We start from the raw sequence: 25,042 nt of genomic DNA on the forward strand, positions 1-25,042 counted from the left end.
TATAAAGAATCATGTCATCTGTGAAGAGAGAGAGTTTGACTTCTTTCTTGCCAATTTGGATACCTTTTATTTCTCTTTGTTGTCTGATTGCCATTGCTAGAACTTCTAATACTATGTTGAACAAGAGTGGTGAGAGTGGGCATCCTTGTTGTGTTCCTGATCTCAACGGGAAGGCTGCAAGCTTTTTCCCATTGAGGATGATATTTGCTGTGGGTCTTTCATAGATAGATTTGATGAAGTTCAGGAATGTTCCCTCTATCCCTATATTTTGAAGCGTTTTCATCTGGAACGGATGCTGGATTTTGTCAAATGCTTTTTCTGCATCAATTGAGAGGACCATGTGGTTCTTCTCTTTTCTCTTATTGATTTGTTCTATCACATTGATTGATTTGCAAATGTTGAACCAACCTTGCAACCCAGGGATGAATCCCACCTGGTCATGGTGGATAACCTTTTGAATGTGCTGCTGGATCCTGTTTGCTAGGATCTTGTTGAGAATCTTTGCATCCATATTCATCAGTGATAATGATCTGAAATTCTCCTTTTTGGTAGGGTCTTTGCCTGATTTGGGGATCAGGGTAATGCTGTCTTAATAAAAAGAGTCTGGATGTTTTCCTTCTGCTTCAGTTTTTTTGGAACAGCTTCAGGAGAATAGGTGTTATTTCTTCTTTGAAAGTTTGGTAGAATTCCCCTGGGAATCCGTCAGGTCCTGGGCTCTTGTTTTTTGGGAGGTTTTTGATCACTTCTTTAGTCTCGTTACTAGATATTGGTCTATTCAGGTTGTCCATTTCTTCCTGGTTCAATTTTGGGAGTTTGTAGTTTTCCAGGAATGCATCCATTTCATCTAGGTTCCTTAGCTTATTGGCATATAACTGTTGCTAATAATTTCTGATGATTGCTTCTACTTCCTTGGTGTTAGTTGTGATCTCTCCCTTTTCATTCATAATTTTATTAATTTGGGCTTTCTCTCTTTTCTTTTGGATTAGTGTGGCCAATGGTTTATCGATCTTATTCTTTCCAAAAACCAGCTTCTAGTTTCATTGATACGTTCTACTGTATTTCTCGTTTCTACCTCATTTGATCCAAGCATTCTTAAGCAAGGTGGTCTTTAGCTTCCAGGTGTTTGAGTTCCGTTCAAACTTTTCCTTGTGATTGAGCTCCAGTTTCAAAGCATTTTGATCTGAGAATATGCAAGGAATAATGTCAGTCTTTTGGTATTGGTTGAGTCCTGCTTTGTGACCCAGTATGTGGTCTGTTCTGGAGAAGGTTCCATGTACACTTGAGAAGAATGAGTATTCTGTTGTTTTAGGGTGGAATGTTCTGTATACTTTGATGAGGTCCATCTGGTCCAATGTTTCATTCAATGCTCTTATTTCTTTATTAATTTTCTGCTTCGATGATCTGTCTGTTTCTGAGAGAGGTGTATTAAGATCTCCTACTATTATTGTATTCATATCAATGTGACTCTTTATCTTGATTAATAGTTTTCTTATGTAATTGGGTGCTCCCATATTGGGGGCATAGTTATTTACAATTGATAAATCATCTTGGTGGATAGTCCCTTTAAGAATTATGTAGTGTACTTCTGTATCTCTGACTACAGTCTTTAGTTTAAAATCTAATTTATCTGATATGATATGAGGTTCACTACCCCGGCCTTCTTTTGAGGCCCGTTGGCATGAAAGATGCTTCTCCATCCCTTCACTTTCAGTCTGGGTGTATCTTTAGGTTCAAAATGGGTCTCTTGTAGACAACATATGGATGGGTCCTGTCGTTTTATCCAATCTGCATCCCTGTGTCATTTTATGGGTACATTTAGGACATTCACATTGAGCGTGATTATTGAGAGATACGTTTTTATTGACATCGTGTTACCTTTGAAGTCTTTCTGTCTGTAGATTGTCTCTATGTTACTGTTTAATGATATTTTTAGGATTTTTTTCTCTTTTATAGAAACCCCCCTTAAAATTTCTTGCAGTGTAGGCTTGGTGGTTGCATAGTCTTTTAAGCCTTGCTGGTCTTGGAAACTCTTTATCTCTCCATCCATTTTGAATGTCAGTCTTGCTGAATAAAATAATCTTGGCTGCATTTTCTTCTCCTTTCGTACCCTGAATATATCTTGCCAGCCCTTTCTGGCTTTCCAGGTCCCTGTGGACAGGTCTGACGTTATTCTGATGGACTTTCCTCTGTAGTTTAAGAGCCTCTTTGTCCTAGCAGCTTTCAAGAGATTGTATCAACAATTATGATTTTTCAATTTTACTATCAGGTGCCTAGATGTTTTTTTAGAATCTCTAGTCTTGGGGGGAGACCTTTCTGCCTCTAGTACATGAACGCTGGTTCCATTCGCGAGATTGGGAAAATTTTCGTGTAGAACTTGTTCCACTGTATCTTCTAGACTTCTTTCTTTCTTCTCCCCTTCAGGGATTCCAATAATTCTGACATTGGAACATTTCATGGCGTAATTTATTTCCCTGATTCTGTTTTTGTGGCTTCAAAGCTGTTTGTTTCAGGCTTCCTCCTGTTCCTTTCTCTCTATCTGTTTGTCCTCCAGATCACTAATTCTATCTTCTGTCTCAGTTACCCTAGCTTTTAGAGAATTTAGATTAGATTGGAACTCGAGAGCTTTGTGAACATCATCCCTGGTGGCTTTCAGTTCTGCCCTAACATTGTGAACATCATCCCTGGTGGCTTTCAGGTCTGCCCTAATCAATTCCATTTGGTCATCCATGACTTTCTCCAACCTAGCTATTTCCTGGATAATTGTTAGCCTGAATTCCTTTTCTGACATATTGTTTGTGTCAATATCCATTAGGTCTGTTGCAGAAGGCCCATCCTCTGTATTTTTCTTCTGTTGGGCATTCCTCCGCCTAGTCATATTGGTGAGAGATGACTGAATGGATGTAGCTGGATGTATCAACTGTGGTGCTGTCAAGGTGCACCCTAGAATGCTTCTGTGCAATCAGGATTCCCCACCCAAATGAGAGAAAAAAGAAAAGGAAAATAAAAGAAAAAAAAAGAGTGGGAGAGAGAGATACAGGATATCAAGGGAAGATAAAAGAGAAGGCTCAGTCCAAATGGGCTCGAAGGTAAGGTTTATGAAGTATACAAACAAAAACAGACAAACAAAAAGGCTGATAAAAGTATATGAGAAGAGGAAAAAAAATTATATACATATAAAGCAAAAGAAAAAAAAGGGAAGAACCTCGTCACAAAGAACCACAAGCATAAGATTTATATACTATCAAGACAAACACAAATGCACAGAAACACTGGTGGAAGAAAAAGATGAGAGAGTAGTTATAAATTTTCAGTGTGGGCGGGGAAGCTTATTTTGATTCTTCCTGGATGTATCTTGATATCTTTGTTAAAGGACTCATCCTTCCTAAGATAAAGAGTGACTAAAAATTGGTTTACCCAGTGCTCCATGCAGTATGTGCCCTCCCTATTACCCACCACCTGGTGCATGGAGCACTGGGTGTGATGCCAAAACAATGAACACTGTTATGCTGTAAATAAACAAATAAAAATAAATAAATAAATAAATAAATAGCAAGCTGAAAAAAAATTGGTTTACCTATAGGGGTAGCATTGATTGGGGAGAGGGGATTACCTTGAAGTTTAATTCTATATGAATATTAGAAAATAAAAATATAAAAAAGAATAAACTGAACTAAACTAAATTTTTTTTAAAAAATTAAAAAAAATAGAAAAGCAAAAGAAAAACACAGGTGTATATATCACAAAGTTCAGGTTAGAAGGTTATTGTTGAATTTGATGTATTGGATATCTCACTGTGATGGTGAATAGGTTAAAAAATTATCTATATAAAAAAAAATGAACCAGAATAATGGGAATGAGTTAAAAATAAAAGTTGTATTATGAAGTAGTGATGGTTGTTCTCTTGTTGTCCTTTTTTTTTTTTCTTCTTTCCTTGTTTGTTTTCTGGGGGAGGGGACTGTCACGTGGCTTTTCAGTCAATGATGTTCCCTGAGTTAAGTCCTCCAGCCCCCCTCAAGGGGGTGGGCTCTGAGGAAACCGGTTTTTTTAGTCTATTGTTCTCTGGATGTTTTTGTGTTTGTTTGTTCGTTTTTTGTTTTTGTTTTGTTTTTTCTCACGCCTTGACAGTTTTTGATGGTTTTTGGAAGTTTAGAGGAGAGCAAACTGCACCCCGACCTCCCTCTCAGAGAGAAGCCTCAGAATGCTCTGCAGAGCTGCTGGCAGAGTAAGTTCTGAGTCACTGTCCCTGGGGATGCAGGATCTCCTCCTTGTACCCAAAACCAGGGCAGCAGTAGCTGTCTGGGCAGCTCCAGACTGCCAGAGAGGTTCCAAGCAGCTATCGCACACTGAGATTTTCCCGCTGGCCCTGCTGGAGTGCTTGGTCTTTCTGGTCAGAGAGTGCTGGGCTGCACCTGGTCCTTCCGGGTCGAGTGCACTGGGTGGCGTACCTCACCCAGTGGAGGGTGTGAGGTGCACGAGTGTCTCAGGTTCTGCCATTTGGCGAGGCTCCCAGCCCTCACAGGAGCCAGACCCCAAGCATTCTCAGGCCCACTTGCAGCTCAGGGATCAAGACCTGGTTTCTCTGCTGCACTCTCTCTGGCTCAGTGCCAGGGGAGGCTGTCCTGGGTCTGGGGACTTAAGCCCCTTTCCCTAACCGCCCCAATTCCCACAATTTTACCCCACGATCTTTTGCTCTTTTTGAGTGCTTTCAACCAGACTCCAAGTTAATGCTGGTCCCCAGTCACAGGGCACTCTCATATCGGGGTATTTCTATCCAGTTGGTCACCCCTGGTGGCTCCCTCTCCCTTTTGTTTATCTTCCGGTATCAGTCTGACCTTCCCACTCTGCTTTACCTGCCCACTGGCGTCTTCTGCTCCTGTAGAGATCCAGACATGTATAATTCTGATCTCAGGCTGATTTCATGGGTGCTCAGAGTTCTTTGTTAGGTTATCAGCTCACTTAAGGGTACAGGTTGAAAAGGTACCTCCCCCTACTTCCCCGCCATCTTGTCTCTCCCCTAGGTTTTTCTTTAGAGTTAAGGGTCTGTTTATTGGTTTGCCTCTCCTTTTTTTTTTCCCTTTGTTCCTATGTTTCTTAAATTTACATATGAGTGAGATCATATGGTATTTCTTTTTCTCTGACTGATTTATTTGACTTCTGTAATACATTGTAGCTTTATTCATATCATTGCAAATGGTAAGATCTCATTCCATTTTTATGGCTGAGTAATATTAATGTACACATATGTACAAATAATATATATATATATATATATACATGCATGTGTATACATACACACACACACACACATATATATATCACACACACCACTTTGTCTTTAATATAAATGTCAATCTATTTCAGGGCTTTCTATACTGTTCCACTGATCTATGTTTTTATTTTATGACAGTAACATACTATGTTGATTACTACACCTTTGTAATATAACGTTAAGATTGGAACTGTACTGTCTCCCATATTATTTTTTTTCTTTTCAACATTTCTTTCACTTATTAGGGATGTTATTTGGTTCCAGTCAAATTTCAGGATGGCTTTTCAAGCTCTGTGAAACCTGTTGTTGGTATTTTAATGGGGATTGCATCCAACGTGTGAATTGTTTTGGTACTATAGACATTTTTACATTTTTGTTCTTCCAACCCAGGAGCATGAAATGTCTTTCCATTTCTTTCTGTCAAATTAAATTTCTTTCATCCTTTTTTTGCACTTTTCAGACTACAAGTCTTTCCCTTCCTTAGTGATTTCTAGTCTTAGGTATCTTATTATTTTTGGTGCAGTTGCAGATAACATTGTTCTCTTATCTCTTCTTTCAGCTGCTTCATTAGTAGTGTATAGAAATCCAACAGAGTTCTGCACATTGATATTGTGTCCTATGATGTTACTGAATTCATTGATCAGTTATAATAGTTCTGGGTTTTTTGTTTGTTTGTTTTTGGTGGGCTCTTCAGGGTTTTCTGTATAGAATATCATGTCATTTGAATATAGGAAAATGTTACTTCTTCCTTCCAAGTTTAGATGACTTTTATTTCTTTTTGTTGTCTAATTGCAGGAGTGCCATAGGGAAATCAAGTCCCCCAGACCAGACACTTGCCAGAAAACCTCTGTCCAAACCCCCTTCAACAAAACTTGGCACTAGGGTAACATGTTACCTGGATATTGGGGTGATAAGGAGCTTTAGGAATTACCAAGAGCCTGTGACATGTGCACCCCCCTCCAATGCATCAGAGAAGAGGGCATCAAATCCTCAGAAAGCTGGGCCTTCTGGGAGTCTTGAGAATGTAAAACCTCTTACCAAACTCTGCACTGCCAAATGAGGACCCCTGACACCAGGCTGAAGGAGAGTCCTCTGAACAGGAGCCATCAATCCAGGAGAGCACAGGGTAGTTGAGTCCACAGAATTCCATGTTTGCCAGGACCTCCAGGCCATGAGCATTCCAACCCAGCTTGGCACTGACAAATGAGATTCCTGGACATTGGGATGAAGGGAGTCCCTTAACTGGGTGCTCTATGGCCCAGAAGAGCACAAAACAATTGACTCCTAACAACACCAGACCAAGCGGGAGCCTTCCTCCAGAACCCAGCTCCACTTGCAATAGAATCAACTGGACATCTGACTGTCAAGAGATCAGGAACCCTTCATCCCAACAGAGTATAGGGCCATGGTATCTGCTAGAATGGTAGGTGCACAAGGCATGCTCAAGCCATGAGCTCTCCAATAGAGCTCAGCAAGAGCCAAAGGTATCCTGGACACTATGCTAACCTGGAACCCTCAGTCATGAGGCCCCCAGCCCAGCTGAAAACTGGGTGCTAGAATCTCCTGGAACCCAGTGTGACAAGAAGCCCTCAGAACACAATTTTTCCAACACAGGAGAGCACATGACAATCAGGTTCCCAGAACACCAGGAGCTCTCAGGCTAGAAGCTCTCCAACACAGGTTGACACAGGACAAGTTAACCACCTGGAGTGTAGAATATGAGAAGGAGCCCTCAGAGGATGAGTTGTGCAACCTAACACAGCATAATGCAATCAGGTTCTCAGAACACCAGGATTTCAAGGAGACCTCTGACCATAACCTCTCCAAACCAGACCAGGAAGTGGGAAAATATATTATCTAGATAGTGGGTCCAGTGGGAGCCTTAAGACCAGAAGCCCTCTAATGTACCTCTGTACCAGGGAGATGAGTAACCTGGACACTGGGACAAAGGCAGGGATTCTTCTAATGCAGTAGAGAACACAGCAATCAATTCCCCAGAACACCAGGCCCATTGGATGCCCTGAGACCACGATATACCCCACCCCACTGCACACTGGGCAAAAGAGTCCCCTGGACAGTGAGCTGAGTGGAGGTCCTCTACTTGGGAGCACTTCATCCCAACAAAACATAGGGGAGTTGAGTCCTCACAACATTGGACCAACCAGGAAATTTGAGACACTCCAACTCAGCATAAGAGTGGACAGAAACTCTCTTGGACTAGGATGACAGGACTCCCTCTGAGTGGGGGCCCAACAGCCGAGCAGACAACTGGCAGATGAGTCCCTAGAACACCAAGCCCACTGGGAGATTTGGTGCCCCACACCCTCTCTTTCAGATTGGCACTGGACCAGGTCTCTCAGACACCAGGCTGACCAGGAAATCTCTGACCCACAACCCTCTAACTCAGTAGAGCACAGAACAATTAGGTCTCCAGGACAAAGGCTGACTGGGAGACCTCTGGTCATGACTCCTCCAACTCAGCACTGCACTGGGCTAACAAGTCCCTAGAACACTGTTTTGACTAGAAGCCCTTTAACTAAGGTGAAATGAGGGCATATGAGTCTCCAGTGCTCTGAATGGACTTCACTCTATGGTTCTTGTAGATTATCACATGGGTACCTTTCCTATTTTAGGGAGATCTCCTTAGGAGACAAGGGTATCATGCCAAAAAGAGGAGGCACACTAGAAGTTTGAAGATTTTGAAATAGAACTCATAACCGAAGATGAGGTTTGGGGGGGGGGGTGTAGGGATTTGTAGAAGAGACTTCAGACACTAAGGAAGAAGGAGTCATTGGTTCAGGTATTCCAGGTAGAGTAGAGATTCTCCAGCCTGGAAGGAAAGGGGGAGACCCTAGAAAAACACGCCAAGTAGTGGGATGAGAGCCAGGATCAGTCTGTGAGGTGGAGAGATACTCTGAGTACATGAAGGACTTGCTGGAAGCTCTTGCCTTCCATGCAATGTCCATGAGGTTATGTTCCTGCACACACACATTCAAGATGGCAGAAAACTGAAGCTGGAAAAAGTCTGCATGAATTTTAATATTTATCAGGGGACTAAAGAAATAATTTAAAACCATCATTTCAGAATGAGTCATTTACCAGAAACAACCACTGTGTGATTGTGATGTACAGTCTGGCTTATAGTCACTGCTGTGTCTTCTAAATAATCACATTATCCTGTTGGTGTACAGGCTCCACAGCTCTTAGAAAGTTTTGGTTAATTATTCAGAGTTTACCCTGAGCACACAACCTTCCTGTCCCCATCAACACTTTCAGACATCCTGAGTTCTAGAAACCAAGGTCAGCTACTGAGGTCAGCCCCATTCTGATTGGAAGGAAACAATGAGCTGTATGTCCATAGGTATGTATGTCAGGAAAAACGATTTTTGTCCCAAGCCCTACCACTCATGTTGTGCAAACTTGAGTTTGGACCCTGACGTGAAGTTTAAAATCTCTAGCCACCACAGCAAGCATTTCCTGACTACATGTCCCTGTGTGATGCAGGCCTTTGGAGAGTAAATGTGACAATAAGATGAGGGAACCAAGATGGAGGGAGGCCAGAGGCATGGGACTTTTCCCTGTCTCTAGATGACTTCCTGTGGGCTGAGGGAGGCAGGTACAGACTGGAGTGAGTGAGCATCCTGGAGTGTAAGCTCTCCGTTCTGAGCCACAGAAGCACTGAGATTTTGAGTGAGACACATTAATTATTACTGGCTGCTCCAGGTGAAGGGGTGGATGGACAGAGTAAAGCAGTGAAGGAGACAGGTAGGAAGAGTGGGAACAGGTGCACATGGAAAACTTGAAGTTGTCTGTGGATATGGAGGAAGGTGATTACTTCTAATAGGCAGAGCTGTTATTCTGACAAGCATTGGACAGAAAAAAGGAGGAAAGTAAGTTTCCAGGTTGGTCTTCTCCCTGGAGATTGTCACTTTCACCTCCAGGGATGAAGTGGAAGCTCAGTGAGTTGTGGATGTCAGTGAGCTGATGTCTGCCTGTGGCTGTAGCTGAGTTGAAAGAAAACCTAGAGTGATGGTCCCCTAGTAGAGCTCAAGGCACCGAGTTCATAGCACTGGGACATCAACTGATGGGAGCAGTAAAGGTGGAGGATCTTGGAGAAAAGTTAAAACTGAGGAGAGAGGTCAGCCTCTTTAAGATCGATGGTGTCTAAGCTTATAGGAGGGCTGCCACTTCCATGAGCCAGTGTGGAGGCTGGTGGAGTCCAGGTCACTTGATTTGAAGGAGAAGTGGATCATTTTTGTGATCCCAAAGCTGTGAACCTCCAGCGGTCAACATCTCAGACCCCATTTACCCCACAGATGTATTTCTGGACAAAGTTTCCTGGAAGCGCTGGGACCCCACTTTTGGGGTGTGGGGCAGAGTAACTCACCCCTTGGTTCTCCATTCCTTCATCTCTAAAATGTGGGTAGCTTTGGGGGGGGTGATTGTGTGAGCAGGATGTAGGTTATGGCAGGGTGGTGGAGGGTGTCTACAAGAGCAGGGGACAGATCCTTTCCAGAGGAGGAAGCGGAGGGACTGATCTAGGTATTTGTCCTGTTCTTTCCTTCCCAAACTCAAAACATTGCTCTGGGAGGACAGCAATCTGGGAGCTGCCTCTGTTCTGTTCCACACCTGGCCTTTTCTGCCCCTTCTATACAGTGCCTCAGAGACCACCATCTGCCCAATCACAAACCAGCGCCAAACCCCACCTACCTCCTACACTGCTGCTTCACATACACATGTTAGGGAGCCAGGTGGGGACTGCTAGCTTTAGGGAACTATTCTGAGGTGTGTTGACAGGTTGTGCACTAATGTAGGTGGGGGAGGGAGGTTGGTACATTTATAGATTCACAGGAAGCTTCAGATAGCACAGAAACATCCTGTCACAGGGGCAGTCTTGACTCATTTTGTCCCAGGGTAACATCCTACATAATTACAGAACACTATTAACACCAAAAAACTGACAGTAGTATGATAGACATGTCTGCTTCTCTCAGCTTGTCATGCACATTCATATATTTAAAAGTGCAATCCAGATATGGAAGTACCCCAACACAAAATCTCCCTCATGCTATTCACGCCTTCCCAGACCATCCCTGCTCATGGCAAACACCCCGTTGTTTTACATTTTGGGAGTTTTGGAATTTTGTTGCACGAGGTGATTCCTACCATTCTGAACCGTGATGTTGGATTTTAGTTTGTTTTCACTCAGGATAATACCCCAGGATCCATCAAAGTTCTGTGTGTCAGAATATTATGGCTTTTTTTTCACTGAATTGGGCTCTCTAGTATGCAAATGCCACAATCTGTTCATTCAGTGACCCTTTGAGGGACATTTTGATTGTTTACAATATTTGGAGACTATTAAGTAATATCAAGTGAGTATTTGTGCATAGGGTTTTGTGGGCTCTTAAATTTTAATCTCTGAGAAAAAGGTCCATGAGAGTGAGTGATTACCGGGTTTTAGCATTTATGCTTCATGTTTGTAGAGCCTATCAAACTCTTACCAGAGTAGCTGTTCCATTTGAATTACCACCAGCAATGTAGGGAAGCTTACTCTTTCCAACATTTGGTGTTTTTACTGTGTTTGATATTAACTAAGTGTCCTACTGGGTTTGTAGTAGAAATTACTCAGTCAGTTTTTCATTTACATTTCCCTCATGGCTCCTAATGTACAGTTTTTTTTTCTTCTGCTTATTTACCATCTGCATATTCTCTTTGGTGGAGGTGTTATGAGCTTCAGGATGTCTATTACCTTAATTAAATAGGTGTGTTTGAATGCAGAAGGAGAGTTTACAGATCTCTGTATAGCACAGCTCAGGATCATAGTCACAACAGCACCACACTAGTCACTGCATTCTCCACATGGTGGGCAGGGGTCTCCAAGGCTCTGAGAATGTGGTAGTGAACCAGAGGGAACTGACAGCATGACCTGCGCATCCTAGTCAACATTGTTCATACACACTGACTCCTCTAGGTTTCAAAACCAGCTGCTTGGTTCAATTTGATAGAAGGGAAAAGGGAAGCTGAGTGTCTACACACAGGTATTTTTGCCACAGACAATCTCTGACCAAAGAACTCACAGGCTTTGTGCCAAAACTTGGCTCCAAACTTTGGCATTTACAGTTTCTGCAATGAGCACATTCGCATTCCATTGGTGAAAAGAAGTAATACAGCCATGTCCATTCAAAAAGAAAAGTAAATGTTGTAAATTGGGAGGGCTATGTACATAAAGGAAAGGTGAAAAAATGGGGACAAATAATCCAATTTACTTTACTTTCCTAGCCTATAATCTCCTAAACAGAAGAATATAGTTTATTCTGTGTTTCCAGTGCCCAGCACCTTGCCTGGCACTAATAAATGAAGCCAAGAAGCTTGAAGGAAAGAGTATGATCAGCTTTGTTCTAAATATATTTATGTCTCTAATTATTTTCATTTTGGATCTAGAAAGATTTAGATTGGAATTCAAGCACCCTCTTTTGTAGCTCAGGATTTTTGGAGTAACATCAATAATAGTAAAATTAAGAACAGACTGTATCTCTTAAGTGTTTCCTATGTGTCAGAAACACTGTTAAGGTTTGTGATGTCATTTCAATCTTCAAACACATCTATGAGGTATGTATTGCTGTCTCCATGCTGTGGGTGAGTTGACTGAGAATCCAAAAGGTTCAGGAATGTACTCAATGTTGCACAGCTAGGAGGCGATAGAGCTATGATGTGAACCCTGGCCCTCTAAGCTCTACAGCCTCCTTTCATGCACTGTGCTATAGCACTCTACCTATAAAGTCCAACCAATGCCACTTTCCTCTTTTGTAATATAGGGATACACAAGAGCATGACCACTCTGTATAATTGTTACCAGGTTCACAGGATAGTCCTATATCAATTACCTGACCCAGTGAACCTTGCACTCTGGGAACTCAGCAATGATTATATCCCTCTATCCTTTCCATTTCATATCTGACTCCTGGTGCAAGATTAATGGAAACTTTCTTCAAGATATGATGCTCATAATATACAGTTAGCTTTGTTAAACCTACACTACTAAACCAATAAGACCCTCCTAGGCAATTCACTGAAATTTTCTCCAAAATCAAACCATTAGTGGACTTATAAAATGCTTAGGAGGAGTGTCCCAGTGACTAGGTATTTCCATCGGCTACTAAAGATTTTCATGACCCTTGAAGGATTCTGAAATTAGCATCCCTGCAAGGAAGGTTTGTAGAGGAAGCTTGAACCAGGAGAATTATGTCTCAGTTGAGTAGGTAGAGAGAAAGCAAGCAAGTGGCAAGCAAGATGCCAGAGTGACCTGTGAGGTTCAAAGTCCAAGAGCAGGTCAGGTCTTCCCAAACTCTATTTAGAAATTTCAAACATTCCTTCTCCTTGTGTCCTCAATGTTATTCCTTATGTCTCACAAACAAGTGAAACCATATAGTCATTGATTTTCTCTGCTTGACTTCTTCGACTCAGCACAATCTCCGCCAGTCCCATCCATGTTGATGCCAAAGTTGGGTATTCCTCCTTTTTAATGGCTGAGTAATATTCCAATGCATATATGGACCACATCTTCTTTATCCACTTTTCTGTTGAAGAGCATCTTGGCTCTTTCTACAGTTTGGTTATTGTGGACATTGTTTATATGAACATTGGGGTATACAAGACCCTTCTTTTCACTATATCTGTATCTTGGGGATAAATATCCAGTAGTGCAGTTGCAGGGTGATAGTGTAACTCTATTTTTTTTCTTTAATTTTTCAGCGTAACAGTATTCATTGTTTTTGCACAACACCCAGTGCTCCATGCAAAACGTGCCCTCCCTATTACCCACCACCTGTTCCCCCAACCTCCCACCCCCGACCCTTCAAAACCCTCAGGTTGTTTTTCAGAGTCCATAGTCTCTCATGGTTCGCCTCCCATTCCAATGAAACAAGATGGGATTGGGAGGGAGACAAACCATAAATGACTCTTAATCTCACAAAACAAACTGGGGGTTGCTGGGGGGAGGTGGGGTTGGGAGAGAGGGAGGGGGTTATGGACATTGGGGAGGGTATGTGCTATCGTGAGTGCTGTGAAGTGTGTAAACCTGGCGATTCACAGACCTATACCCCTGGGGATAAAAATACATTATATGCTTATTAAAAAAAAATTGTAACTCTATTTTTAATTTCTTACACAATCTCCACCCTGTTTTCCAAAGTGGTTGCACCAACTTGCATTTGTACCAAGAGTGTAAGAGGGTACCCCTTTCTCCCCATCCTCTCCAACACTTGTTTACTGCTCTGTTATTTTTTTTTTCCATTCTAACTGGTGTAATGTGCTATCTCAATGTGGTTTTGATTTGAATCTCCCTGATGGCTAACAATGATGAACATTTTTACATATGTCTATTAGCCATTTATATATCTTCTGTTCATGTCTTCAGCCCATTTTTCAACTTGATCATCCTTTTTTTTTTTTTTGAGGGAGTGGCGGTTATTGAGATTTTTATGTTATTTAGAGATCCTTGATATCAGCCCTTTGTCTCTATTGTCATTTTTGAATATCCTTTCCCATTCCCTGGGTTGCCTCTTTTTTGTAGACTGTTTCCTTGCTATGCAGAAACTTTTATCTTGATGAAGTCCCAAATGTTCATTTTCACTTTTGTTTCCCTTGCTTTTGGAGAAGGGGGAAATTGGAGGGGGAGATGGACCATGAGAAACTGTACACTCCAATAAACAAAGTGAGGATTTTAAAGAGGTGGGGGGTGAGGGGATGAGTGAACATGGTGGTGGGTATTAAGGAGGATACATATTTCATGGAGCACTGGGTATTATATGTAAACAATGAATCTTGGAACACTGCATCAAAAAGAAATGATGTATTGAATGGTGAATTATATAATAATAATTATTTTAAAAGGAATTTCAGACATTGAGGTGGGGAGGTGCAGTTTATCTGCAAACTCAAGGGACATTTGTTTTGGAGAGCATGGTGTTGGACTAGGGGAGGGAGAAGCATTTAATGTGCACCTACTGTGTTCCAAGCAAATTAGATAAGTGAGGCTATTTGATCCTGAGAGAAAAAATTCTATTCTACAGATAGGAAATAAAGCTTCTGAGAAGTGAAATAAACTTGAGCAAGTTTATAAATATAAGAGTGCATGATGGTGACCTAACTCATCCCACCTAAGGTGAGAACTGAACCCACCTCCTCGAGAGACACACCAAATCTACACCTATTTATAGATCCTCGTGAAGAAGAACCGAGAACAGCCTGAACAGCTTCTGCACAGCAGAAAACAGAGACAGAGACATCATAACACAGGAATCACCCCTCAGCAGCCTGCCAACTGCAGTGGAAGGGATAGTTCTGTGGGCTGTAAGCTAATGTGTCTGCACTGGCACACAGAAAACAAGCTACAGTTCAGAGAGCAACTAGAATGTGAAGGATCTTCCCTGAGAGCCCCCCCCCCAACACAATGGGGAAGGAGGGGTGTTGGATCTCCTTCTGTGTCAAGTCACAGGCAAGCTCAAATTCTGCTCCACTTTGATAGTATGTACAGAAGCAAGGTCTGAGCATCCTCGCTGGTGTACCACCTCGTTGATCCCAGGGTCCCCAGCCCACTCAAACCCAGCTGTGCCAAGAAGCAGCTCCAGCATGGCACACACTGGGATGCTCCTTGTCAGCATTCACTAGAGCTCCAGACATCATACTGAGTTGGCACAGTTGCTAAGCATCCAAGAACACTCCAGGTCTGCTCCCATCTTGCATGGGTCACCCTTAGTTATATGGGTATGTGACATCCTGGGTCATGTTTGACCTCCAGATGCCTTGAAAAGGAGTACCCTATGTGGAAATCCCAGGATCCCATAGCTCACACTCTGTCAGGACACTCAGAGTGCTGAAGATATCCCAGCTTTCATCCACTTGAATTTCAGCCATCTTGCTGGTGGGTACTGTGCACAGAGAACAACCGCCATCCTAAATCCACCCCAGCTATAGCTATCTCCCAAAGCGTCCTCTCTTCAGAGAGCCTTGGGACATTCCTGCCCATGCCCACTGCAGTTACAGATGTACTGCCAGGCTACCCCACCCCATGAAGACAATCCCAGAAAACCTCAGCACCTGATACATCTCCACTCCAGCCACCCTCTGCAAAAAGAGCCCTGTGACAGCAGTTAGCTCTTAGCTTCACCCAATCTGCCGGGATGTCTTCTGTGTGAAGACCCTATGTTTCTTATAGCATGACTTACACTAGCCAAGCTATGTTAACAACCCAGGTATCTCCCAGAGATTTTTGCATAAGGGCTGCCTTTCAGCCAACCACTTCCCCGCTTGCCTAGCCAAAAGTCCCACCTTCACCTCCCAGAAAGTCACAGCCCATAACCTGGTGCCTATGCACTCCAAGGCCTCTCTGGCACCTCTATGCTCACACACTCCAGAGCACTCCCACAAACTTCCCACCACCCCGTGGCTCTGCACTCCACCCACACCCCCAGAAAGCCCCCACCCAGACCCTGATTCCCACACACCTCTGGGCAGAGAAGAGCCTAGAAGTACTGGCAGATCCTGGTCCTCCTCCTTCTTGGTAGCAGCAGACTGCAGCCCTGGATCACAAAGTCAGCATGTGGGAGAAATTTCAGTTGGAAGAAGAACAAGATTCAGAAAATTGGTTTTCATGAACTTCGCAAGGTCACACAAGGATCACTGCACCATTCCAACCCCTTGAAAACTTGCTGTCTCTGATACTACCAATTAGAGAGCCATCTTTGCCTTAGCATCCAATGTTGTTCCAGCAGCACCATTGCAGGAGAGTACAAAACAAAGTTTTGTAGAAATGCTGAGATTTCATCATTTATAAATACACCACAGAGATAGTATAAGTTGCCCCTTCTACAGATCTATGAATTAGAAGCACATAACATTGAAACATGGAGGGAGTCTTAGCCCCCCAAAATACATAAGCCTTTAGTTAACATAGCTCCAGATCCAAGCCTTTTCTATGATGTACACTTGCTGATTAAAAAAAAAAAATCCATGCCTTGCCAGTTATTCTATCAGTGGGAATGCATTTTATATACTTACCCTCAAAAGAATACTGAAGTTTCCCAGCATTTTATGTCTGATATACCAAAGTCTACCTTCATGAAGCAGAACCCAGATGCCCTTGATTTTGGGACCCACCTCTATATCCCTTCATCCACCAGAACACTTCCATCAGGAAAGCCTTGAACATCTTTTTAGAAAGAAGGTTGCCAACCTTCACTGTGGTGCATGAGTCAGGAGAAGCTGTAGACATTTATTCCAAGTCTGATGTAAAGTAACCTTGTTGCTGAGAAAACATAGAGTAACCTAGATATCACAGTGACCCAGGCCCTTAGCACTACTTACAGTGTCTTGAGGGTGTCATGAAGTGTAGTAAGCTGTGGATCCTGGGCTGATTACTGTGGGCTGATATCTGTGGGCTGCTGGTCACAACTGAAACAGAGAGCTCATGGGTGTGATTTCCCTGCCAGATAATAGGCAAGTCCTGATACTCATGTCCACAGGGGCCAGACAGAAGGAGAGAGAAGCAGAATGACCACTGTGCCTGAAGAAGCCCTTGGAGAAAATGTGGAGAAATATTCTGGGTCTGGCTCTAGATCATGAACACTGACCAAGACAGAAGACAGACAAATGGTTAACAATGTGTATCAGGGATTAGTCATGGTTATTTTTTTTTCCCAGCAAGGTTGAAACTGAGCATAAAAAGATTCAGTTTTCCATTAAAAGACTGTTTTCAGAGCTTTGAACAATTTCAGATATTGTATGTTGTCAAAGTGCTCTGTATCCTGAATTTTTGGATTGTTTTTCATCTCAAAGAATTCACTGGTCTGTAACAGGTAATATTAGATAAAAGTAGAACATGGCTTATTCGGACATTGTGTCTTATAACAACACACAGGGTATGTCATCACTGTGGCCAGTGGCAGCTGGAGGACACAGGGCTTGGGTGTGAAAGTCTTTGAAACTTTCTCAACCCATTTTCTTTTCCTTAGATTTGGGGAACTGCTGTAATTTGAATATAAATAATTCATTTGTAAAACTTAACGACAGTGTTAAGTGTCTGTTATGATCTGTAATGTAAAGAAGACTGCTTTATGATAGCCTTGTTAATTTTTACTTTCATGCAATATTTTACACATCTTTGCAGGTAAACTTAACTATACGCATTGATAAGCCATTGTTTGTTATTATAATTTCTACTTCCTCATTTAAGTTTGGACATGGAAAGGACAGGACTTCTAATATAGCCACTGTTGTAGTTTAAATGATGAAAAAAAAGCACGTGTGAAGACCTGCTCTACTAGAGTGGGAAACAGGCAGAAGTTTTGAGGAAAGACAGTGCTGGGAGTATGTCTTTTTTCTCATGTATTGAAATGTAAAATCATGATGTCTGTATGCCTGCTAATGGGTTGTTATTGAAAAGTGTTATTATGGCATATGTACTTCTCATGGGGTTGAAGAGAAATAAGGTTTCCTAATGTCAGTCCTCTGAATATGTCCACACTATACATAGATATGAGTATAATGTGATACTTTTTCTTTTTGGGTTTTTTGACAGATTGAAAAATTAATATAACTCCTACTGTCTACAACAAATAGATGAATGGATGAAGAGCAGGTGATATATTACAACAAATAGATGAATGGATAAAGAATAGGTGAAGATAGATAGATAGATAGATAGATATAGATATATGAAAATAACTAAGCCCAAAAATGATGACATCTTGCCATTTGGAACATGGATGGACACAGAGGGTATAAATTTAACAGAAATTGGTTAGACAGAGAAAAACAAATACCATAGGATTTCACTCCAATGTGGAATCTGAAAAGCAAAACAAATGAAAAACAAAACAAAACAAAAAGCAGAATCAGACGTATAAATATAAAGAACAAACTGATCTGCTAAAGGAGTTCTCAGAGGAGAAGAGAGTGGGGCATGGGAGAAATGGGTGAAGGGGAGTGGGAAACACAGGCTTCCCATTATGGAATGGACACGTGGTATAAAAGGCACAGCATAGGAAATATGGTCAATGTTATTGGAATATTGTCTCTGGCAAAGAATGGTAGCTACACTTCTGGTCAACACAGAATAAGGAAAAAAGTGTTCAATCGTATAATGTACATATGAAGCTAATATACTATTTCATGTCAACTATGCTTCAATTTAAAAAAAAAATGAATCAGTGGTGCCTGGGTGGCTGAGTGGTTTAAGCCTCTGTCTTTGGCTCAGTTCATGATCTCAGGGTCCTGGAATCAAGTCCCACATCTGGCTCTCTGCTCAGCAGGGGCCTGGTTCTCCCTCCCCCCTGCCTGCCTTTCTTCCTACTTGTGATCTCTCACTCTCTGTCCAAAAAGCACAGTTGCAATTTCAGGGTCATAGGGAAGCTCTATTCTTAATTTGTAGAGGAATCTCCACACTGTTCTTCAAAGTGGCTGCACTAACTTGCATTCCCACCAACAGTGTAAGAGGGTTCCCCTTTCTCCACATCCTTTCCAACACACGTTGTTTCTTGTCTTGCTAATTTTGGCCATTCTAACTGGTGTCAGGTGGTATCTCAATGTTAGCTTCCCTATGACCCTGCAATTGCACTGCTGGGTATTTACCCCAAAGATATGGATGTAGTGAAAAGAAGGGCCATCTGTACCCCAATGTTTATTGCAGCAATGGCCACGGTCGCCAAACTGTGGAAAGAACCAAGATGCCCTTCAACGGATGAATGGATAAGGAAGATGTGGTACATATACACAATGGAGTATTATGCCTCCATCAGAAAGGATGAATACCCAACTTTTGTAGCAACATGGATGGGACTGGAAGAGATTATGCTGAGCGAAATAAGTCAAGCAGAGAGAGTCAAGTATCATATGGTTTCACTTATTTGTGGAGCATAACAAAGAACACGGAGGACGGGGCACCTCGGTGGCTCAGTGGGTTAAAGCCTCTGCCTTCGGCTCAGGTCATGATCCCAGGGTCCTGGGATTGAGCCCCACATCAGGCTCTCTGCTCCGCAGGGAGCCTGCTTCCTCCTCTCTCTCTGCCTGCCTCTCTGCCTAGTTGTGATTTCTCTCTGTCAAATAAATAAAATATTAAAAAAAAAAAGAAAAAGAACACGGAGGACATGGGGAGATAGAGAGGAGAGAGAGTTGAGGGAAACTGGAAGGGGAGATGAACCATGAGAGACTATGGACTCTGAAAAACAACCAGAGGGTTTTGAAGGGGCGGGGGGGGGGGCGGTGGGAGGTTGAGGAACCACGTGGTGAGTAATAGGGAGGGCACGTACTGCATGGAGCACTGGGTGTGGTGCAAAAACAATGAACACTGTTATGCTGAAAATAAGCAAAAAAAAAAAAAAAAAAAAAAAAAAAAAAAAAGCACAGATGGAGCAGTCTCCTCCCAGACCAGATACATAGGCTCTGAAGCTCAGAGTAGAGATGATTAAGGAGCAGAAATTTGCACTCTGAACAGGGGGAGGGATAACTGGGCTTCCCTGTGAAAGAAGAAGATCATGTGGTTTAGGACTGAACACCAACCAAAGGGATACACAGGAAAAAGCTGTCAAAGGAAACTGAAACGGAAATCAACAAAGAAAGAACTGGAAGTAAATTTGTCACAGAAGTGAAGGGCAGAGTCTCCCCAAGTGACTAGTGTTACCTGCAGCCCCAAGACCGGCTGAGTGAGGCCAGTTCCATCTGAATTGCATTTGGGTCCTCATGACTCTCAGACAAACCCAATTCTGTTATGTATATGTATGTATACATACATATATACTTTCTACTAATTTTTAAGAAGATTATATATAATCTTCTTAAAAGATTAAAATCTGTGCTCACTGTTTCAATAAGCAATAATTAATTAATAAGTAATAAGAAAAAGTTATAAGTAGTTAATGGGACCTTCTTCTGGTGCCAGTCCCCACTGGCACCACGCAAATATGGAAGGGTCCTGAAGACTTTTTTTTTTTTTTTTAATTTTAGGGTTAGAATTTTGTGATGCATCAGCTGCATAGAATACCCAGTGCTCATTCAATCAAGTGCCCTCCTTAATGCCTATCCTTAGTTACCCCATCCTCCACCCACTTCCCTTCTCACAACCCCATTTGTTCCCTAGTTAAGAGTCTGTCATGGTATTTCTTCCCTTTCTGATTTCATCTTATTTTTCCCCTCCCTTTCCCTATTGCCATCGGTTTTGTTTCTTAAATTCCACATATGAGTGAAATCCTATAGCATTTGTCTTTCATCAACTTATTTCACTTAGCATAATAGTCTTTAGGTACCATTGTGAATGGTAAGATATCATTCTCTTGATGGCTGAGTAATATTCCATTATATGCATATAGCATTATCTTCTTTATCCAGACTTTAAAAATTTCTGATTTTGCAGCCCAGTGGTTATAATACTTTGTGGCAGACTCTCCAAGTAGACTCTCTCTCCTCGACTGTGTCCTCAACTATATCAGACCTGAATCAACTCTCCACACCTCTTCCCTTCCAAATGGTGGTCGCTTTTTTACTTATAGCCTTGTGGAATTTGTTTTATAACATCTTTGATTGATTTCTTGGGAGATAAGAATAGTCTGATAAGCATGTAATTGTATTTGAGGAAAGAGACAATCTTAACTCCTCTCCCAGAACTTTCTGACTGGATGCTGCACACTAAGGCTGTGAACCTGGGGACAGGCTAGATTTTGTTGCCCCCTTCTAGGAGAGCTGAATGTCGTTTAGGTAAGGAGATCATGACTTGTGACACAGATTTGTCCTTTCTAGGTTTAGGTTTATTGTGGGAAGATGTGTGAAACATAACGCCTACCATTTTCTCCACTTACATTTAAGCTGTGATGGATGAGTTGAGGGTATCACTTGCTCTAGTGCTATGTTGTTTGACTTACCCCACAACTGTGATCTTTCTATGATGTTTCTGTGACCTTTTCATGGGGTCTAATTGCCCATGTCCTCATTAACATCGGTGTTAGTGTTTTAGCGAATGATGACAATGAGTGACACATTTAACTTTGTACTGTTTGAGTCTTTCAGGGTCTCCATGATCTCCCTATCATATGAATTTTTCAACTTGAAGGAAAGTTTACCTGGTTTCCTTTAAAACGTGGTTTCCAGGAAATGATGTCATGAGGGTCACTAAGAAATCCTTCAGTCATCAGCCATCCAAACTGCCTGGTGATTGGCCACCCAAATAAGGCCAACATGAAAGTGCCCTGGAGATTGGATAGGGAATGTTATTGACATCATAAGAAGACACTGTGATGTACCAGGGCTGTTATAAAAGGACATCTGCAGCCCAGGTTGCACTGAGGAGGGAGATAGTGTTTTAGCCATAACTCTTCCTCGCTTTCTCTGCCCTGTTCTCTTCCTCTGTTCATGGCAAGCACCCTGCCAATTCCTCCTTCCTTGGGCCTCCCACCAACACTCTCACACCACCTTCATGTTTGTGTTTATGTTTGTGCCCCTCTGTGGTCCTGAGAGTACTCAAAGCAGTACCCAGTAACTCCTGGAAGCATTTCCCATTGTGTGGATGGCCCATCTTCTCAGGGACACATTCCACTTTGTATATGGGATTGGGGCACTGTAAATCAGAGTACTGTAGATTTTCAGCTGGGTTCCACATCTCTGGGATCAAATCTGGGTTCAGCACAGGAAAGCTGAGTCCATGTCCTGAGGGAACACTGGGCCTACTATTATTCCAGAGCCCTCAAACACAGCTCAGCACAGGGAACATGAATGCTCTAAGCATCTGGCCATCCTGATGTTCACAATGTCTCCAGACAAAAGGAAGAGAGGAAATTTCATGAAACATGTATTGGGAGAAGGAATCACCACATCTCTAGACATAGTATGAGTCCTTGGAACACATGTCCTCAGACCACAAGCAGTCTGACCCAGCTTAGCAGTGGACACACTAATTCCACAGACTGCTGGCCAACCAGGAGCCTACAGACCACACACACTTGAACACAGTATACCACAGGCAAATTTAGACCCCAGAACAGAGAACCCACCAGAAACTCTGTGAGTGGAAACCTTCTGAATGCATTTGAAACTGGGCAGATGAGTCATACAGACACTGGTTGGACAAGGAATCCTCATAACACACCTTGCCAATCCAGGCAGCACAAAGCAAGTATGTCTAGAGAACACCAAGCTTGCCAAGTGCCAAGAATCTATCAATCCTGCATCCCAGGTCAGTACTGGGAAAACGATTCACCTGAACAGCAGCATCAACATATACCCTTGGACATGGAGACCAAGAAAGAGCCTTGGGCTGGGCCAAAATGGCACTTGATGAACCAGCTCACCAATCGCCTATTGACATAGAGACCAACAAATCATCTCTCTTGTAGGCCAAATAGGAACTTGTATAGAAGGTTCACCATGTACCCTTACATCTGGGCACTGATAAGACAGCTCTGTGATAGGTCAAGAGGACAACTATACAGCAGGCTTACCACTTGTATTTTGATATCAATAGTAACTCAGTTCTGTACTCAGCCAAGTAGGCACCTGGAGAGTGAGATCATTATGTGCCCTTGGACTCAGAAACCAAAAACTCATCTCTATCCTGGGCCAAGGAGGCACCTGGACAAAGGATTCATCATGTGTTGTACAACTAGAGACCAACAAAGTATATCGGGTCTAGGTCAAAGACTCACTGGGACCAGTTTTTCACAAAGTACATAACTTTACTCCTATTAGGCCAAAGAGGCACCTTCACAGCAGGCTTACCATGTGTCCTTAGACCTTGAAACATAGAACAGATCTCTGAGCACTTGGAAAGCAGGATCACTGTCTGCCCTTCAAACTCAAGACCAACAAATCATGTCTGTGCGTCGGCCAACCAGACGCCTTGATAGTGGCCTCATCATTGGCCTTTGAAACTGGAGACCAACAACTTAGCTGTCTGATAAGGCAAGCAGGCACCTGGACAGATGAACTAAATAAATTCTCAAAATGATTTATAAGTTATTTCCTTTATTGTGTGTATGTTATTGACTGACATACTTATCAATATAGTCTGGGGGAAATTTGGAGAAATTTTTAATGCTCATTCAGAAGGACATATGCATTGGTGAACTGTCGCTTCATTTGTGATATAACACTCAGTGAGAAATTTCACCAAAGAGGGTATAATTGGTTCTTTGTTAATTTTTTTCAAAATGAAAAACAAAAACAAACAAACAAAACACAAAAGAAACAAGCAAACAACAACAAAAACGATCTTTCTTATTTTGTGTCATTAGCCAAGACTGGTTACAGAAACAACATGAAAATTGCACAACACTGAAGACAACAGTCATCCATACAAGGTGCTGCTTAAAATATAACATTTCTGTAACACCACATGTCTGGAAGAAGTTAAGTATCTTCCTGGTGAAAGTGATTAGAACTGCATGAGTCTAAGTCATCCCTGAACTGCATGACTCCCCCCATTGGTCATCTAGATGCCACCCGTGTAGAGCCATAATGCTTCCCAATTATGGACTTGACTAAGATATTCTTATTCACACTAACCTTTGGAAGCACAATCATTCCCTTGTCAGCATAGGCAATCATATTTTCATGCCTCTCTTTCAGAGTCTAAGGGCCTACTCAGCAACACTGACCATTGTCTCCCAGACTACTAATTCTGGGCATTTTCATAGACTAAAAGTACTGAGCTCTCAATGCCAAAGCCTGGCATGCAACAGGTACTCAAAGCTGAGTAACATGGAAAAATACATGGATAAACCACTACATCTTCTATAATGGGATACTGACAAGTCTCCAGTTTGAATCTGTATCCCAAGTGTGAGGTTCCTGTGGGCTGAACTAGCATTTCAGCATCTGGTTCCTTGTCTTATCCCTTACATCCCACACCATAGGAAATTCTTGACCAAGGGAGACACTATTAAATTAATGCCTATGGAATGAGTGAACATACTCTTACTTTGCTCACTTCATAATTTCCAACTGTGAAAACATACCAAGGATTTATTATCAGTCCAGAAAAAAAAAAAAAAAAAAAAAAAAACATTACCAAAGAGTACAGGCTCCTTCTGCTTCCTTGCTCAGACTCACAGCCTCTCCAGCAGTGGTTCTCAGAGCACCCTCTTTTTCACAGTAAGAACCCTTGGGATTTCCAGCTGCAAATCCTCCTTCACAATCAGCATGATTTCCTTCTTGAGTTTTCATCACCCCCGGGACTCCCTGCTTAGCAGCTGCCTGATCCCACAGAGACTCACCCCTGCCAATATCAGCTGAATAGACCCTTAACCACTTGTCAAGGACCATATTATGTATCAAAGAGTTATTGTCGTTGATGGTAAAAAGCTATGACCACAGGGAAAATTATTCTCAATGAAAATAGAACCAAGGACTTGCTTCTTCCCTTAACAAATATACGTGACTTGAAGACAGAATGTAAGTTGTGAAAATGGTTAAAACTGGTTTCATGAGAACCATCGTTAATGATGACTATAGTTAATCATATTTGATTGTATAATGTACATTGTATTGCATATTTGAATGGTTCTATAACAAAAGATCTTAAATTTCTTATCACAATGAAACATGTAACTCTGGGAGATCTGTTATCCAGAAGTAAGTGGTGATCATTTCACAATATATACATATATCACTCTGATATACACCTGAAAGAAATAGAATGTTTCATGTTAATTATATATCAATTTTTAAAATAACTGAATAAACTGCAATTGGCAAAATGTCGTCTCTGCCACCTGAAGTAATCGCTTT

General features: G+C 42.0%; 1 pseudogene; it reads left to right on the forward strand.

Annotated features, from left to right (window-relative positions):
- The first annotated feature begins 15,870 nt into the window (after window positions 1-15,870).
- On the forward strand, window positions 15,871-16,826 carry LOC123939150 (annotated as a pseudogene).
- Window positions 16,827-25,042: the final 8,216 nt, after the last annotated feature.

The sequence above is a fragment of the Meles meles genome, chromosome 3 (assembly GCF_922984935.1).
Source record: "Meles meles chromosome 3, mMelMel3.1 paternal haplotype, whole genome shotgun sequence".
NCBI lineage: Eukaryota > Metazoa > Chordata > Mammalia > Carnivora > Mustelidae > Meles > Meles meles.